Raw genomic sequence first — 19,427 nt, 5'->3', positions numbered from 1 at the left:
ACAGAGATGGGAGGAAGAAAAGCAGAAAAAGGCCTGGTTTCTAGTGGCCAAAATGGTGGAGGAATAGTAGAGCAAAAGAACATTTTATGTAAGAAATCCTATACAAAAGAAACAGAAATTATACTGCTAAATATTCATTTATGCACACAATATACATCCGCTATGTATACTGGCCTGATAAAAGCAAAGAGAAAGCAATATTTTTGAGGTCAGAAAGGTGAATGAACTCTTAAACTGCAACTTCTAAAAAGATGACTGGTATCATTTACATTTTTTGGCTGCTGGTCTGATGCTGACTGGTAGCTATTGCAGCAAGTCTGTGCCATGCTATTGTTTCCAGTGGAATGTGACTGGAATGCAGCAGCACAAGACATGGGTTGAAGAGCAGCAGAAGCAGCAGCTCTTCATAGCCCTCGAAGGTTAGTCATCAGCATTTCCAGCAAGTGTTCTCCACATCACCCAGAAGTGTAGCAGCGAGCTACTGTCTTTTGAACAGCAAATTACTGCACTCTTCCCATGCTGACTCAGCTCCATTGGCATATTCGTGGCAGTCAGGCCCTAAGAAATTCTTACCCTATTCCACCTACTTTGCTCACCTGCTGTGCTCATCCACAAGAATTTCAGGCCCAGTTAGTCTCCACAGCTGCATTTCTTGTTCGGTTTACATTTGCTCATATTACTTAGTGTATTATATGATATAATTACCATGAACTGCCTGCTGCTAAAATCTATAACAGTTTGCCAATGCAGCACTGAACAAAGTAGGTGGGAACTGAATATCGCCAATAGGTAACTAAAAAAACTAACTTGCACATTTATGTGGAATTATTTTGCAAACATTTAATTAGGCCACAATCCTGTGTCAAGTAATACAAGTATGAAAAAATAGGACAATGTGAACATGCATTATTAGTTGCCCAAGCTAAAAGCAACTAAAAAAGTTGTCAAGTGTAAGCTACATACGGAGCATCTATAAAATAGGAATAAACGCAACAAACTTCTCCAAAGAACCCTTGATGTTTCTTTTTACTGCTTGGGTCCTGATACTGCTCAGTCACATTCCAATGGTGTTTGACCTCAGCAAATGGACCCTGACTCTGTGAAGTTGAATGGCAAAAAAAAAAAAAAAAAAAAAAAAAGCAGTTTACATCTGCAAGGTGAATTGAGAGGTGTATTTTACAGAGTTTTTATAATTATTTGTAATTCACAAATTCATATGGCCCCAAAGATGTAAATAGACAATTAAATTGTCACAGAACCAAATACATCAGAGCTGGTTACATTAGAAAAGATCAGCAAGATCCTTGTTTGTTCAAAGAAGAAAAAAAGATTGTCTGAAAGATTTGCTTGTAGCTTTGGGAAGAAGTAGCACTCATGACATTGGAGAACTTGATCTGTGTAGTATAAACAGGAGCCTATCCCCTCTTAATTCCTCTGCAAATCTTTACGGTCAGAGGACTATTCTCACCTGCCCCGAAACCCTGCTGTTCCATTTATTAAACAGAGGGAATATTTACTTATTAGTCTGGTGACTATAAATCCTGCAGTTGTAAAAACAGATGACGGCTACATCCAGTGGATTTTTGCACAGATAGGTATCAGTTTTTAGAGAACCACCCTAGACTGAGAGGAGGAGGAACAAGAAAAGCATGTTCTAAGCTTCAAGCCACTGCTGTCTCCTAGTCCAGGGTGAGTAGCCTCTACAGGGCAGAGCAGCTGTAAAAGAGTTCCGGCTGGGGCTGCCTCCAGCTGGACGCTCACTGATTCACCGTCCTGCCTTCCTTAGTGCTAGGATAAGGGCTACAGGGGCTAGGCATCTGGCAGTATGCCGCACCCACTCTCCTACTTATTCGTGCCAGAGAAATAAATGACACAGAGCTATCTGGGCAGTTGAGAGCTTTCCCTGTGCACCCAGACGGACCTGAAGCCAGGGACTAAGCTGTTAAGTGATGTAAATACATATAGGAACATGGGTGTTAATGTAGACTCATTCAGTCTTGGTCCCCTAAAGTAAATATTAAGGGCATTATAAAGCATTGGTGAATCAGAAAAAATATGCCAATTGTTGTAAAAAATGTATCTCTCAAAATGGTAGAATATTACATTCAATCTGAGACTGGAAATGTCAAATTTGACCATCAGAAAGAATACAAATATTCTTAGAAGCCTGCCTTTATTAATTCTATTGATCACCATCAGCCAAAACAGGACTCAACTCTTCTATTTATCTCTCTCAAGTATTTATCATTGTTCCTAAACTGTGTAAAAGTCAGTACACATAACAAAAACACTTTTATTCCTGCTGTCTGTCACTATAAATACTAAAACATAAATGTTATGTAACTGGTTTTTATACTCATTTAATCCTTCCACTAACGTATTCTCATTTTAATATATCCATATTGTTTTGTTGGTTTTACAGCACTAATGCAAGAAAACAGTCCCTAAATTTAGATAGGAAAATAAGTGCTCAAAACTTTACATACACAGAAGAAAGATTTGGTGAGGAAAATAGTTTACTTTTTTTGAAGTGGGTTGGCTCCATCTTGGCATAGTACCTATTCTGTCCATGACTGCAATTTGAAGGGGAAATATCCTGTTTTCATGCAAATGTCCACAGTAGTAAGTAAAAAAGAAAACAAACAGCAAAACTATATATAAACAGAATGGTTTTGAATGGGACTTCTTGCACAGCTTCTCATGAGAGTTATTTTTCTATAAATACCACCTATTTTATACATTAAAGAGAAAAATTGCTGTGGCAAACTTAGGTTCTCGGCCAAAGCTGACAGGTATTTCGCAATCTCATTAGCCCAGAGCAGTTCTGAACTGTGGATACTGAATACTTGGTGCAATACACACCACAAACATTTCTACAAGCAATCTGAGATATTTCATTGATTTTAATGGGAACAAATTTAGGTGTAATATTCCTGGTCAGGAACCTCCCATACACAGTTTCTGTCTGTCAAGTATTTTTTTATCACCCTAGACCACATGAAATCCACTCTCTAAATATATTTTATCCAATAAAAGCCTGCATCCTTTTTCCCCCTCTTTTTTCCCCCAAACCAAAATGAATATCCCCTCTCATATAGTAAAATCAGGCACTTAATTTCAACATTTCCTAAATAGAAAGTTTCACTGGGCAATTTATTTATCTCCATCTTGAGAATACCCTGGAGTACTGTTTTCATTTCATAATAACTTTTATTTTCTGCAGGACTCATACTTCTATAATAAAAGAATAATTAATTATTTAGTATGACACTTCAACACTACACTAAAAGGGAAAATTAATAAATTCCTCTGGAGTATGTAAGAGCTTTCACCAAAGTTATCTAAGCAATTCACAAATATTAATTGACCCCAGAAGGGGAACTGACTGTAGGGGAAATGGCTTTCTCCCTCCTATTGTACCCATTTTATAAGGATAAAGTTAGGCATGGAGATAATGGGAAAAAATGGCAAAAATTTCCATGGATTTTGCGTTCCTAATCTAAGAAATGAGAGTACTGATTTTCCTTAACTACTTAATATTTGTACAGGGTTTTATATGTCCAAAGCACATGATCAATGACTTTAAACTGCAGCTGGGAGAGGAGTCTGCCAATCTGGCCCACTGTAGAAAATCCAAAAATGAGTACTTAGTGGACAATGGAAAATTTTGGTCAAAGCAATTTGGCCATCTTTAACAGGAATTTACCAGTAAAGGCAGGCATAGAATCCCATTCTCATGGTTGCCAATTTTCCTAACCATGAGACCATTCCCTCTGTTCTGTGAGTCTCCTACCTATTTCACATAAATACCTTCAATTTCTATTAACTTTTAATTTATTTTCTTTTCAATTTTTTTATTTCTATCGTATACTAGTCTTTCCTACACCATGCTGAATCATCTGAAGACTGTTCTAAAACTAACAAGCTAAGGGCCCCATCATCAGTATGTGACTCATTAAAGATTGCACCATACAAATGGACATGTGCACATGCAAAACTTCATATCCTATGAAATAAAACTGCCCAGTTTGTCCTGTGTACGGATTTTGTCTCCTTAGAGCCTCATCACAGAATTCCATCAGTTAAACTCATGAAGACACCTGTAGGCACTGAGATATACAATTTAAAAGTGACTTTCACAAGCCACTTGTGGGCAGATGAAGCCACAGTCAGACCCAGAGCTACAATGCTGAACTGCAGATTTGGGAAGGAAGCATTCCGTATATAGTTTCAACCCATACGTTCACACTTCTCCTTTTCTGATTTCTTCTTACATGACTAACACATTCCAGCACTTGTTTCCAAAATCTGTGCTAATATTCATATTTTGCTCTAGCTCCTCATGCTTCTCTGCTTCTCTCCATTGTCAGAACTTTCCCCAGAACCCTCAGATTTTGCCCTATTATACTTTGACTTCTTTCTCATATCTGAGTTTTGACTTCTATGTCTCCACCTGCTTTCATTTCTGCACTTACTCAACCTTGGAGAAATGCTGGACAACAAATTTTGTTTGGCCAAGAACTTTTTTAGAAGAGCAGAAGCAATCCAGTTTGGGACACTGCCTATTTCAGCCCTAAAGACTTAAAGTTTGTAAAGGTTAGGATCAAAAGAAAACAGGGTCTCTGGGGAAAAATGTCTGTGCTTGCAATTTGTGCACTATCCGGTTTGTTTTCACACTAAGTTACACCTTGCACTGGGCTTTTCTTTTTCCAGCTGTAGAATGCAGCTGGCCTTCTGTAAAGCATTTTCCACCTGATAGAAGTGTAAATGACTACATATGCGTAGGCAGCAGCACAGGATAGCTGGTGTGGGTTGAATTAACACTACTGGTATTTTTTTTAATTCCATTAAAAGGCTCCCTCATAAAAGTAGGATAGAATACTGCTGGATTTCATTTTGTCAAGAAAATTAACTCTACTTCTCCCTGTAGAGGACACAACTTTCATATGAAAATATCCTTAAATAAATCTATGTTGCTCTGGGATCCAATTTTCAAAAAACAACACAAGTTTATGTTAATTCTATTCAAGTGAACAATAAAATCTCCCCTTCCTGACAGAATTAGGCCGATCCTAAACCACAGAAAATCTTAGCTACAGCACCTAGCACTTTAGAAATAAAAAAGCAGTACAGAATTAATTATAATTTGTTTTCATGTAGACATCTGAGAACCTTTAACCACTTTATATATATCTGAAAGGTAGCACTTACAAGGATGGTCATTTTGAACTAAGTAAGAGAGAGCACAGGGATGTGACATGACGGTGGCACTTGCAAGAGTGTGGCAAAGCCCAAAATAGAAGTGAAACCTTACAACTGTTTACTGTGACAGCATGAAAAAACACCTATTTTGATGAACATTAGGCAGGGAAAAAAGCCTACTTTATAATACACAATTAATTGTTGTTTGTTTGTTTGTTTTCCCCTATTTCAAGGATGCCATAACAGATATATGACCAAACATTAGGTTAAACATATTTATGACTCCAAACAGATGGGTGAATGAGGTCAGCAATGGGCACACCTGCAGACAAGCAAGAGGAAGGGCCAAACCACCAAAATGTGGGTGGGCTGGAATGGCTACAGAATAAACAAACCCGTGTTATTCTAGTGAGACACAAACATTAAACCCAGAACAGCTATCACATGGCAAAGACTTCAACAGTAGCTTATCTTCACTTTAAAAAAAAAACATTTTGGATGTAAAGAGGATCTGTAGATCTACAGAAATACCTATACACAAAATATGATTATATTAACTGCAGAGAAGTGTCATGTCATTCACTCTCGACATAAAGTAATTCTCTGCTTAGTCACTTGTAAGTTAGTTGTAAGATAAGATGTATACAAATTTTTATACAAAACATGAAACACAGCACTCTTCTGCAGCCTCTGCACACCAAACTATGTTGTCTGCTCTCTGCACAACTCACAATTTGATCGAGTTCTGTCTGAGAAAGTGCAAATGACGAGGTGTGGCAGGTTTATATTTGCTTCTTCGTTTACTTTCCAAATTGTAGAAGCTGTTTGATCTCCCCAAAAGATCCTTATTTTGCTCCAGTACGCTGGCCCTGATAGAAATTACTATACACAACACATAATTTAATGCTAGCAAGCATTGTAAACCTCAAATTAAAGACAATCCTAATTCTAACTATTTAAACATCTCTAAAAAAAAATAAAAGGACAAAAAAAAAGGACAAAACCAACAAAAAAAAGAGTATTATCTCTGCAATAAACAGAAGGGAAGTAAGAATCTTATCCTGATGTGTATAGAAGTTTGTCCCAGCACACATGATGTTACAGGGCTGAGGTCTACTAGTTGCAAATGTGATTGATAATATGGAAACATTTCTACTGCAGCATTTCTACAGTGTGCACAGCCCTAAATTCACAAAAATCCTGGGAAAATCCTAAAATCTCACAGATATGATTTGGATTTAAGCATGGACTTCAAATTCAGCAACTGTTTAAAGTCCTTTCCTGCACAATGATTCCTTTGAGTCCTGCATTTGAAACTTTACAGTCCCATCGTCAGCCTTGCAGCCAGCCCCCTGAAGGCAGAACGGAAGGGTTTGATGCCACAACTGCTACTGTATGAAAACAGCAGTGGAGGCACTGCACGGACCCGAGTGGCGAGGAAGGCTGTGCTATCCTTTCTAGTTGATTATTTTCTTTTCCTTTTAAGGAAAGAAGTAATAACTGGACCAATACAGACAAACATCAATTCAGGGAGAGAGATCCACTCTCAAACACACAGGCTGCATATGAGAAGCTGGTTACATGTGATTAAATAATTAACATGAACCATTTTACACCTGGCCTAATGTCCACAGAGAAATCCATACTCTTCCTTCCCTCCCTTGCCAATCCACTACACATATTGTAGATTCCCAAGTTGCTGATTGACTTTGGGGGAGCAAGAGGTTGATCCTTTATATCAAACTGTGACAGAAACAGTTCCTTCCGATCTCTGAATTTCCTTCCCAAATTACTTTTTGACTGAAGACCAGGAAAGGCAAGGTTTAATTCTAATTTAGTTTAGAAACTTTCTAAAAATGCCACCACGTCAAAGTCTCTTATTCTCTGCCCTCCACATGTGAAAACAGAAGTGTTATACTCCTGGGTTCAAACCCACCCCATCATCCTTTGTGTGTTAGTAGGATATTATATTAACTTCCAGTTCTGCAAAGGCATCAGTAGCGAAGTTTGACACTGGACAACTTGTCTGTGGAGAAATAAATTTCAGCTCACCTTTGGGGGTTTTTAAATTTCTCCAAGCACTGAACAGATAAACTGCTGGTTACTAAAATACTTGGCAGTATAGTATAGGTCATCAAAAAATGAAACCCAGTACAATTTAAATAATTCTCTAAACCATTTAAAAAATGCTTCTTTATATTAATAGGTGCAGAATATACAGAAGCCCAGTAGGATAAATATTACCACTTTTTATGTGCAACCACCTGCACAGACTCATCAGTAACGTAACCAGAATAATTAAAAAAATAGAAATCTTGTAAGCTTTATATGAGTGAAACTTTACATTATCCTACTTAAAGATGAAACACAATCAAATGCATTTTGCACAGCATAAGTATAGTGAAGACGTAATTAGGAAGAATCTTTCACCTCCATGTTATTCTTAGTTTGCAAATGTAACTTTTTTTGTTGATTTGTAAGAAAACACTATTTTAAGTGCTATTAAAAACTCAGTCCAGACTCTCATTCTGCACCATTCCCATTGCATCATCTGCACAGTACTCCTTGTACCCAGCAAGAATTTAAAGCCTCCATATTCCTGACTGGAAATAGCACATAACCCTGGCAGAGCCTTTTATAATTTAATGAAAGACAAGACTGTGCTCTCACAAAATAATTCAACAATTGGGTTTTGGCCACTGAAGCCAGGAGACAAAGAGAGTACTATGTCCTGGCCAGTCATATCAGCTTCCCTCGCATCTTCTTTTGCTGATGCATTATGTCTTGTAGCATACACTTTAAATGGCTGAACCGGTTAGTGCACCTAAGAATAATGAAGTGGTAGAAAAAAAATCTCCTCACAGGCTAATATATAGACATACACGAAAATATAACTGTTGTCTGTGAAGTCACTTATTATTCCTGCTTCCTGTTGCTCTAACCCTTATTGCTTATCAGATTATTAACAAATAAAATTTTTCATCACTTGGAATTAGAACTGGTTATTTTCTCTCTTTTGTAAGACAAGAACAAGGCACTTAATGAGATTATATATGGCAAATTGAAAACTGATAAAAGACAGTATTTTCTCTTATGTTACAATATCAGCCTGTGGAACTCTGATCTGAAAAGTATCAAAGTAGGGAACATAACATTCAGAAAGCCAACAGACATTTTTCCAAGTATCTAGTCAGACCTCTGAATCCCTCCAGATATATAATAACTGATAAGAAGTTATTATATATTACTGTAAGGAATTGTAAACTTCATGACTTATGCTTGACACTAATCTCAATCAGCTGATCAGGAACAGTATTAATAGCGCTATCTTGATGGCAGGCATGACCCCAGGCTCCAGGACTCAACGGCCCATACGGCCGTAGCACAAGGCTGATGCTGGCACCGCTCGGGTCAGCTCAGCCAGCTCTTCTCCAAACCCTTCCTGGGCACGGCTCAGCAGCCAGCACAGGCCAGGGACTATTCCCAACATGCAACCTGAATACAGCTACCCTAGTTTTTATAACTATGTGCATGCGAGACATGGCACAAGCTGGCCTCTCAGGCACATCTCATTTACTGGAAAAGAGGTGGCCAGTGCATTTGTGGGAAAGGGATAGCGGCCATGTGAGGCAGAGCATAAGGCTCTATTTTGTGTATCTTACATAGGAGCCAATAGAGCAGCTCTTGCTAGTTTTGGTGGTTCAAACACTATACGTAAATCTGGGAGAAACAGGTGGTAGTACATCCTGTTTCTAACACATTAATCAGAATTAACTTTCAGGACAGACTTGAGGTCAGTAAGAGTAATAATGTAACAAAAAAAATCAGGAAGAACAAAGCTTGATTTTCAAATCTGAGGTTAAGACTAGAAAAGCAGAAGTGAGAATAGCAAATTACTGACTCAGGGAGCATTTACCATGCACACGGGCAGTAATCACCTACTACTAAACCCAGCAGCAGACTTCTCACTAGAACCAGGACAACAGAAGCTGATCTGGACTTCCTCATGACACAACCGTATTAACATGGTCCTACACCAAGAGAGATTTTAAAATTTATTTTCTCAGTATATACACCACAGCATGACTCTTAATCCTTTTTCAAGGGACACAGATGGACTGGAATTTTATACCAATTTAAGGTGTACCATTCATATGTAGGCTGTTGAGACTTTTGACAGGAAACTGACCTCTTGCCTTCTCAAGATCAGCATCCTAACCAGCCCTCAAACGGAGTCATTGACAGTATAATGACATTTTAAGCATTTGTTATATACCAGCTCTCCAAAACATGATGATAGTTCTGGAAAGATCAGAGCTGATGCTCTTCACTAAGAGTGGGATGCTAGCACAATACATCAGAGACTATTAGAAATTCAGTGTATTTCCAGATATTTGATACCATCCTCCCACCCCATTTTATGCTAGAATTCAGTAGGTATTTATTTCTCTTGGGTTATCATTGCCACCAAAAGCTCTGACTCCTCTTGATCACTCTAGTGCAAATATCCTACCTCCTGACAGCAGTTGACTTTATCACACAGTGACTCCAGCAGGTTTTGATTGATCTGGGAAATTGAGGGAACCAGCTACAATAGAAGAAAATATGTTCAGAGCCAGGGTGGGGGCCCTGCACTGCCTGTTTCCCCTTAGTTATTTGGTTTTGTGCCAATGAAAATGGAAGTGGAAACAAACACACTGACTGGGTAAATCTACCCTGACCCATGTGAGTGGAGTTCACACTGTAGACAAAGTTATGGATTTCCCCCAGAGGGAGGGGGTAATGTGAAAATCCTGTGTTACACCCATTGTAACTTAAGAATATTTTCATTGGCATTCCTCTGATAATCTTATAAAAATAACAGAATTCACTCGCTAGTTTTGGCCTGAGTTGGATTTTTTTTCCACAAAGTAGCAGAAGCTTGGGACAAAGAGTGGTATTGACAGTTCAGTTTAGATATTCTGGTTAAAAAATTAACTAGTAAGTGTACAGGCTGGTACAATAAACACATAGGCTAACACAGAGGTCAGTAAAGAGAAGATTATGTTAGGGAAGGGATAGGGTGGGAACAGGTGAATTTTTTGTGAGGTTGTTGCATCTAACATAATAGTTTCAAACTGAAATCTACATATCATACTCCATCACAAATCACACTGAGATTTGCATGAGGAATGGTCATCAAGAAAGTTGTACTTTTGCCCACTCCAGCAAGTTCTGGCTGCTGGCTTCTAGATATTCAGTTGCTACACTGCTACAAAGAGGACCACATCCTTATCTTCAGTAAATCCATGAGCACAGTTAGCTTCAACACAGGCTGCACAAGCTGAGGAGCTGTATGGCTAAGTAATTTCTTGGATATCATTCGTGCAAGCATCATGCTTCCCTGTGAAGCTGTTAAAAAAAAACCTGAGTGGGAAAACAGCTGACAATCTTTCAGTGAGGTGTAGTTTGTAGGAATTTGAGATCCCACCAAGCCACACAGATACCAGTTAAAATAACGTTGTATCTGGGCACAGGTCATGTTCTTAGTAAAACTCAGTCATGCAGATTCATACAAGAAATACATTTCCTCTACATCGGACACATACTAAAGAAATTGTTAGGATGAAATCTCTGGGTAACAGAATATTTTGTGCAGTGGAAAGTGGAAAATACCGCCTCTTCAGTGGGTGCTTTACCCAACAAATCCAACTCACACTCAATATCCAAAGCAGTTTCCATTTGAACCATGATGCATTCAATATCTTTAACTGTTTATAAGAGGACAGTTCAAATGAAGAGTTTTCTTTCCCAGGCTGCAATATTGGAATGCCTTTTCTGGCTGCTACTATCAGTACTCTGAATAAGCATCATTCTTAACTCTTATGAAGGCTTCTAGAACACACAAGGTAGGGAGGCTTATTGTACTGCTAGTCAGTGATATTCTTCAAGTTTTGTGTGTTTATAGGCCAAATTTTGGATCTGGAAGTTTTTTAGAATTTTTTAAATATCCCAGAAAAATCTGTTACCAGTGACATGGATCTCTTGCAGTAGAGGTTGAAACTATGGTTTGTGGGTATTTAACAAGATACAGAAATTATGCATAATTACTTTACACTGGAATATATTATTATAATGTAATACCAAGGCATTCTAGACCTACTGGTAAACAATGACTCGAAATTGATTTCATACAGACTCTCTGAAAATTTTTACAGTTTTATAACCTGTCATTTCTACTAGTTTTCAAAGTATCCATTTCAATACAATTTGGGCTATTTATGTTTTAGTACTTTAGTATTTTATGGGTCCTTTCAGTAAACCATTAAAAAACAGATGCTGTCATTAATGTATCTGTCTCATCTGATCTGCAAGAAGGAACAATCTAAGTCAAAATATCTGTGATTTTTTTCACATCATACAATAATAAGTTTTTTCTATTACACACAGAAATACTATTTTCTACCCCATCATAGAAAATTAGTCATGCTTTCACCTTCCAAAGACAATAACATATTCAGTATTAACACATTATTCAATCAGTTTTGTACAGAGCAAACGGAAAAGCTGTTCTGAATAATAATATCAAGTATTTTCTTGTACATTACTAATGGAGGGGTCAGGAGTTTTGAAAGAGGCTAGAGTCTCTTTGTTAACTGAAGCTTCCACCTCTCATACTTCATTTAGGGATTGCTGGAAACAGGGAAGCTACACAAGTAAAAGTGAGATCAGAAATTACTTCTCAATCAGTTGCACTGCTAAGAAAATAATAATACTATCTATGATACAGCAAACATATCTATTTTGGGGTGTAAGTATGTACATTTTTCATATTTAGTGTTAGTCTGACATCGCAAATGCTGTTTTTTGCTCTGTATTCAAAATTTAATGAATAGCTTGTTTGCAAATAATTTCAGTGATACAGCATCTAGAACTGCTTTCTTATCGTGGTGCTTCTGTCAGATGTAAAGATGTAAATAATGGCATACCTAGCTCAAAACAGTAATTCCTTCAATGCTCTATTACTAGTTCCCACCCCTGGTTTGTTAGTGTATTTCTCCTTTACATAACAGCAATAAAAAACCCATGAACGCAGACAGCAGTCTTATACTAAACAGTCAAGTGTCTCCTTACTGCTTCCATTAAGCTTACAATGACTGATCTTTGGGTGACTACACCAGAACCTTTTATTTTTGTCATTCTGGGCTATGTGGTTTATTTTTCTAACCTCCATCCAGTTCTCCATCCACTCTAGCCACTGAACTCCCACTGCAATCAATCAAGAAGTCTCCCTACACGTTCCAGTGCTTTTTCCAACTATATCAGCTTTTTCTACCAGTTCCCCAGAGAAAAATACTCCATGGATGAATGGACTTCAAAGTTAGGTATTTCTGATCAAACTACATGTATTTAACTCCTTGAGGATAGACAGTGTGTTCCCCACATCTCTTTGCATTTGCCTCTTTACCGAAAGCAAGAAAACATTCACAATGATCAAATCAGAAATAATTGATCTGTGTCTTTTTCTGTCAACTATGATCGCTTATAAAACCCGAAAATATTCTCTCTTTAGCAAGATAAGCTTGACTAAGTCTGGTTTGATAAAATCTGTTAGGTTTCAAAATGCTTTAAGTATTTTTTTTTACTATTTCTCTATTTTACATCTTAATGAACTGGTTTCCAGATACTGATGTGATGTTTTTTTAACATGTCTGCTACACTGGTCTCTATGTCCAGAACATGTACAGCATTTTTGACAGCTTTAATCTCAGACACCAGGAGAAAACAACTCTTTACTGAAAGAGGAATTCTGAAAATAGACTTACAACTTCTTGTTTTCTCAAATCTAAATCAGCAAATTACTCAGCTTATTATAAGAACAAGAATGCTGTCTTAGTCTTAACAGAACTTTCTTCATGTGAAGGAACTTCTTTTATTTTCTGCAATGGTTCTGCAGTCATCAGCATTATTTGGAAACAACATCTAAAACATCTACCACTTAATGGAAACTGCAGAGTTTTGCAATTGACTTGTTCTGTAATTTCTGAAATCAAACCAAGCCAATCAACCAAAGGAAACCTCTTTCATGAATCTGTTATTTACATATAAAGCAGACAGGAAAAAGGTATTTTGTTAGCTCTGGAGACACAGTTTAAGGAGGTTTTAAAAGATTAGGAAGTGGAATGACAGGTGCACAGTGTTCCTTGAAACAAGACAGGAAGTGAGTACGAGACAGAACTTTATGGCATCATCCTTCTACAAAACTAAATGGACAAACTGTTCTCTCTTAATAATGACTAGAGACTTACAACCAAGTATTGTACCTTTACTTGACCTTTAACACATTGTACTGCATTAATTGCCTTAACTATTCAATTAATGACAGCCAAACCCTGGGTTGCTCCCATATTCCTTCTGTCTGAGGTTATTTTTTAAAATATTTTCCTGAATATTAAGTTCTGCGGTTGAGTTGTATTCAGTAAAGCTTTGAAGCTCAAGCAAGACAACACCTGCCATCATCTCAAAATTTAACATCCTCACCTTGTTAATTTTTCAGCTAATGTTTCCAGCAAAGCCCACCCAGAGAGAACACCAGTGACCACAGTGCTGTCCTTAACACTGTTTCCAACACCATTTGTTACTACATTTCAATTGCTCTCAAGGAAAGCCTATTTCAAAGTCACAGTGAAAAAAAGTATCTTCTTGTTTAGAGTTGGTGTTATTTATCAATTTTCTCTGTCTCCGCATCTGAAATATGAACTAACAATACAAAAGTAACTGCTTAAGATCTGTGATCAATATTGAATATCCAGATGGAATATCTGGACCCCTCCGGGAATTAAACTCCGATTCGATTGCAAGTTTACTATTGTTGAAATTTAAAAAGCCTCAAAGACTGAATCCTTCAAGATACTAAGTCCTGGGGCTTCCAATGATGGAGCCTGACTGACATCTAAAATAAAATCGGCTTAAGAAAAAGAGCAAATATGGAAGAGACACTAATCAAACTCTAATACTGAACACCTGACTATGAAGTTCCAGTAGCGCTTAAAATTCCCACTGCTTTCACATTACTTAACTTTCATCATAGTTTAAAATCACAATTACTCTGATTCTGCAAATACTCAAAATCTTAAAGTTCATGATACTGTAACTTTTGATCTAGAATTGAACAAGCAATGGTGCAAGCCCAAAGACATAAACATACCAGCGTGGAGAGTTTTAAGCATACTTCTCAAAATGAGGGAGGCGATTTTGCCTCCTAAATGTATATTTACTTTGCAGTAACAGTCAGTAACAGGGATTAGAAGCAAACAGTTAAAAAGTCAGTATATTTTTATCCATGACTACAGGTTTGTGATTATGCAGTTAACTGCAAAGTTTGGAGGGAAAAGTCGAGAGAAATATCTCAGTATTATGGCACAGAATGATTAACAGAAAAGCATTCTGACATGTGTGACAAGTAATAAAAAAGCAACAAAATACAAAACATACACCAATTCCTATAGCACACACCATTATGTTACCAGTATGACCCTTCACAGTGCACTAAGTGGAGCAGCAAGGTATTTAAACTTAGCTCATACAATAAATGAAATAAAGCAGTGTTCTTGGGGTTCTCTTCCCCGCCCTATCTTCTTTACATATACTGTGTAAACTATTAAACTGCAAACTGTAACCTGGATTCATAAATGAACCCATCAATGACTTTTATCTTAAGTCCTCCTTTAGGACTTACCTCAACGAACATTTCCCTGCATTGAAAATTCACTTCAAGGGCTAATGAAGCATATCAGTAGAGTGTTCAAAAGCAATCTGAGGAGACTGGTGGGAATAGTGTCTGTCCCCCACATCCGCATCCTGTCATCCTATCAAGTACAAAGTTAGGCTGAACTCTATTCACTGTTGTCCACCCAGATGTTCTATCGTAAGTCCAGATAAACAATTAAAAACAGGATTTCAGAGTAATAAATGTCAAGATTTGAAGAAGAAGATATTTTTAAACATAGTAAACAAATAACATATGTAAAAGTTATAGAATTATCTTTATTTTAGTTTGAGATTCTCTGCTTATTAGAAGCTTTTCTCCTTTCATGGTCCTTGGCCAGATCACCTAGCTTTAGCCTTAATCCAAAACTCTTAACTCAAAGAAATGTTCTCATTGTTTGCAGTGGAATTTGGATCAAACCTTACAGAAACTGTGGTTGACAGTAAGGGAACCTCAGAGGGTGATCTGACTTCTGGTCATGTACAGTTCCTGAAATAGGAACAAATGACCTACTTTATTGTCTGAACACATGAAATTCAACATCCACCTGAATGCAGAAAGTAATAAACCCCTGTAAGATAATGAAGCAGATCACAGAACATTTGCAGAGGGAAATAAAAACATAAATGCAAGGCCTAATCTGGGTACTATGATACCTTCATAGAGGTAGTGTCAGAAAAGACAAGTGGCCTAAAACCAGAGAACTAACTGTTGTTTGGTGAATCCTAGGTGTAACACAGAGTCACAATGGGAAAGCTACAGACACAGAAAATAAGTTAAGGCACACCATAACAACACTTTGCCTGCTAAATGCTCATATCATTGTACTTACACAAGGGTGGAACAGAAAAGGCAGACAAAGACTTGTGAAAAAACAGTGAGGGCTATATCTGATTCTCCTTTTCTCCTAATAGTATCTCCTTCTGAATATCATATATTGTATCCTGAGAGCAAGGATATTCCAAAACATTCATCAGGCCACCCTACAGGTAGGAATTAAGAGGCATACTAATGTTGCAATGTTGGAACCCACTGTACAGACCTGCTAAAACACAGCTCAACATATTTAACAAGTCAGTAAGCGTTCCTTGCCATGCCACAGTGAGATTTTTTTAGTGGACATATTTTACTCATGCAAGCAAGAGAAGAATGAGTCATGAATTATTTCATAACAGCTCTGCAGAAATTAGTCCAACACCATGGCTGTGGCAGAACTAAACTGGACAGGCTGTTAGAGCACTGAGGAACAAGGAGAGAAGAGTCCAAAACCATCATTAAGAAGCACAGAGTAAAGAGTTTGTGTAAACAGGAAATAAAGGAAGTCTTGCATTTCACCCTGAACATAGCGTCTAATTGTCATGGATAAGAAAAATTAAACTACTCCTTTCATACTACCTACATGCATAACCAAGTAGTCATTGTATTCTTCATGCTGACATGTCGACCTAAATCCACCTTGCTACAGACTTGTGACAGCATTATTTCTTCAACACAAATCAGTGAGTAAGCCTAGCACTATGGTAGACTCCCATGGAAGGAATTACAGAATTTTTTGACAGATTATCTAAGTCTGACTTTGATTAATGACTCTGGACCAAAGACCTAGTCTTAACAAAGTGAATTAGGTCTTTGGTCAAGAGTTCAGTCAAGAAAACAGTGACTTTATGTTTTCTTCTAGATTTTATCATTAAGGACTCTCAGGTAGTAGCTCAACTAAGACACAGTCAATATAAAGAACCTCTTAGTTACGGGAAGTTCTCCCTATTCTGATTACTCCAGTTTTGACACTAGTGGCTAGGTCTGCAAAACAGCTGCTGCTCAAGAGTTAAAGAATTATTGTACCTACTTTCTTAAAAAACACAGGCTATTCCAGGTCTCCTAATTCTTATGTAATTAAACTTATTAAATCTATTTTAATAGCCATATGGTGGGCACTAGCATCAATCACTGCAAATTTTTCAGTGAAAGTTACTGAGGTGTGTGTGCAAACCAGCAGGGAAGTCCAGTATGGTGCAGGATAGCTTCAGTACAGCTCTCCCTCAGGATGCACAGAAAAGTCAAGAAATCTTTTAACACCTGCAGGTATTAAATCTAATATGAGCCTAATATCTGGTCAGCTGATCCAGACATGTTAATTTGGTGTAGCAAAGAAGTAACTGGCAGATTAAAAATGTGATAGCTGCTAACTGGACCTCCTGACAATAAGTAGCAGAGGGATAACTAGACAGGAAATCTTATTAAAAAAAAAAAAGAAAAATTGAGAAATCTTCAAAAAAAATTTTGCAAAATAGTATCAAATAAATCACTTCAAGCAAATCAAAACATTTTGCTGTATTGCTTTTCAAAATTTTAGGAACCTTTTTAAAATACTGAAGTCAATTCAAAACAATGACTCAAAATTTGCTTTGAATTTTCACAGCAGTATTTTTTTGCCCCCATCAAAACATTCCAGTTAGAATTTTTATCCTGTCACTTTTCTTCAAAATTTATGTACTTTTCAGTTTCAACAAAAATAATATATTTGGAGACAAAAAACCCAGTCTGATTTAATAACAACTCCATTCCTCATTCAAACAGCTTTCCAGGCATTCTGATATTTTCTTTCCTCTTTGTAGTTTCTTTAAGTGTTACTGTGCAGTAAACTCTGCGGTGAGACAGAGTGCTGGAGATCAATATGTAGCCTGAAAACTTTCAGGTGTGCTCGACAGCTCTCCGTGACTTTTATGAGTGCAGTGGTTTCTCCATTCTCATCCCCTCCTGCATTCAGTCTCAAGACTACTCAGCCAGAACAGCCAAAACAGGCTCTGACAGTATACAGTACTAACAGCAATTATAGCACTTTATAGCATGTGATAATTGAGTCATTACGATCAGGCTGCAACAACTACAAGAAGGAAAATTCTTATAATAGCTCAGATGGTAATTGCTTGCATTTTTTCTTTAGTTGAGTCTGGATCAGTTATGAAAAGAGCACTGCTTGACGGTCTACCTAGGACACAGTTCGGTGAAATGCCTTCCTTCCAGCTGAGGAAGGCCTACAATGCTGAACAGACCCATTCAGGTACCAACTTGTATCTATGCAACATCATAGAAACAAAAGGTTGATGTCATCCTGATCTAAACAGCCATGAAACTGTGACCACATCTCCCAGTATCAAATCACACACTGCACTGCATGGTAGTAATGGTGACAGGCTAAACACTTCTTTGCTCATCTGGTAAATCTGCTCTAGCCTGAACTCTAAACTTAACTAAAATAAACAACCAGCAGCAACTTTAAGCAGTTCTTGGTTACAGAAATAGCAGAGGGTTGTTTGCACATAATCAGGCAACTACTGGATTCACCATCAGTTATGACTTACAAGCATTTGCCAGGTGTCATCTTTCATTTCTGACTTGACAGACAATTGCATCTTTTCTTTTCAAAATTCTTGGCTGTTCACAAGTGCTACCTCTGAGGCTGACTCTACCAACAAAACAAATGAATACTGTAGCCTAAACCAGCTGATCATACTGTTTCCAAATGGGACAAATCAACAAAAATAAACACCACCATGCTTACATTCAAATCTTTTCAGCAGAGTAAGAATGATCATATTTTGCCTGTCTGTGGAAAAAGGTCTGTGACGAACCAGCTCTAGTGAAGTATAAGGTACAGAGTGGGTTAAGCGATAGGTGTGGTGAAGAACTGGTATGAGAAACCTGGAAGGCCAACCTTGCAGCACCTACTGCTTTTATCAGCATGAGGTGTCACTGCTGCTGCTTGCAGGGGTGATCCCATCCCCTCTAGCATGAGCCACATGTTCATATCCCTTCCTTAATAGCAGCAAGGCCACCTTGGGCCACATGTAGCAGGACCAGAGCTGCTTTGCTCATAGCAGACTTCTGCTCAAAGCAACTCTCTGCTCTGCCTGAAGCTGGTCCTGCTCACAAGACTGTGTCTCCAAGACTAACAAAAGGCCAGTTTCATTTCAAAAGCCAAAGCCGGACCTATAATCTGAAGTCATCTTGTTCTGGTTGTAATACATTACTCTTAGCACAGATCCAATGTGAAATGTATTATTTTGAGGCAAATCACAGTGACAATAAGAGCAGTTCCAGTGTAGAAATTTTTTAAACTCAAGAAGTCAAAGTGATGGTAAATCTTGTAGAGGACCAAGATACTATGGAAAACAGGTATATTAGAAATATATTACCATAATCAAAAGTACATTATCTTCCTCCTTTTAGGCACTTAAAGTGGTAAAATACAACTTTAGAATAGAAATGTGGAAAAAACCCATTCTAGACAAGATACTAGTCAGGTATAGAGAGACATACTCCTATTGACTTCTTGCTCATGAGACTACCCTTGTACACCAGTAATGTCATTAATTATAAAAGAATTCCAGTAAGTTCTAACTATGAATCACACCCACTATCTTTATGTATCTATTATTTTGTAAAGTTAAATGTATGAAAAGATACTATTCTAGTT

General features: G+C 37.5%; 1 protein-coding gene across 4 annotated transcripts in view; it reads right to left on the bottom strand.

Moving 5' to 3' along the window:
* The window catches only part of ADGRG6 (adhesion G protein-coupled receptor G6), a 111,060-nt gene that overhangs the window by 68,248 nt on the left and 23,385 nt on the right, over nucleotides 1-19,427 (bottom strand). The window lies entirely within an intron of this gene.

The sequence above is a fragment of the Athene cunicularia genome (genome assembly GCF_003259725.1).
Source record: "Athene cunicularia isolate RWA chromosome 3 unlocalized genomic scaffold, athCun1 chr3_part1, whole genome shotgun sequence".
Lineage (NCBI taxonomy): Eukaryota > Metazoa > Chordata > Aves > Strigiformes > Strigidae > Athene > Athene cunicularia.
The sequence above is the reverse complement of the archived record's forward strand: the minus strand, read 5'-3'. Positions and strand labels throughout refer to the sequence as shown.